Here is a 663-nt window from a genome sequence, read left to right as displayed (position 1 = left end):
TTCACCGCTACTCAAAATATCCGAAAATATCAGGCTACAGGAGCTAGCCAACTGCACGCACGAGGCCCCTGCGCCTCACCGAACACGCACCCAGACTTCATTACCTGTTGCTTTTACCGGGCAACACGTGTAAAGGATTTCGAGAGCGGAGGAGCGCAGGTAGGACTCGGGCTAGGAGCGCAGGTAGGACTCGGGCTAGGAGCGCAGGTAGGACTCGCGGTAGGAGCGCAGGTAGGACTCGGGCTAGGAGCGGCAGGTAGGACTCGGGCTAGGAGCGCAGGTAGGACTCGCGGTAGGAGCGCAGGTAGGACTCGGGCTAGGAGCGCAGGTAGGACTCGGGCTAGGAGCGCAGGTAGGACTCGGGCTAGGAGCGCAGGTAGGACTCGGGCTAGGAGCGCAGGTAGGACTCGGGCTAGAGCGCAGTGTAGGACTCGGGCTAGGAGCGCAGGTAGGACTCGGGCTAGGAGCGCAGGTAGGACTCGGGCTAGGAGCGCAGGTAGGACTGGGGCTAGGAGCGCAGGTAGACTCGCGGTAGGAGCGCAGGTAGGACCGCGGTAGGAGCGCGGGCAGGGTTCGAGGGTGAGCGAGCAGGATGCGACGAGAAGAGGGAGGAGAAAAGGGAAAGGGAAATGGGGCTTAAGACGAGAGAATTTTCTAAAGGGT

The sequence above is a fragment of the Penaeus monodon genome, chromosome 20 (genome assembly GCF_015228065.2).
Source record: "Penaeus monodon isolate SGIC_2016 chromosome 20, NSTDA_Pmon_1, whole genome shotgun sequence".
Lineage (NCBI taxonomy): Eukaryota > Metazoa > Arthropoda > Malacostraca > Decapoda > Penaeidae > Penaeus > Penaeus monodon.
The sequence above is the reverse complement of the archived record's forward strand: the minus strand, read 5'-3'. Positions refer to the sequence as shown.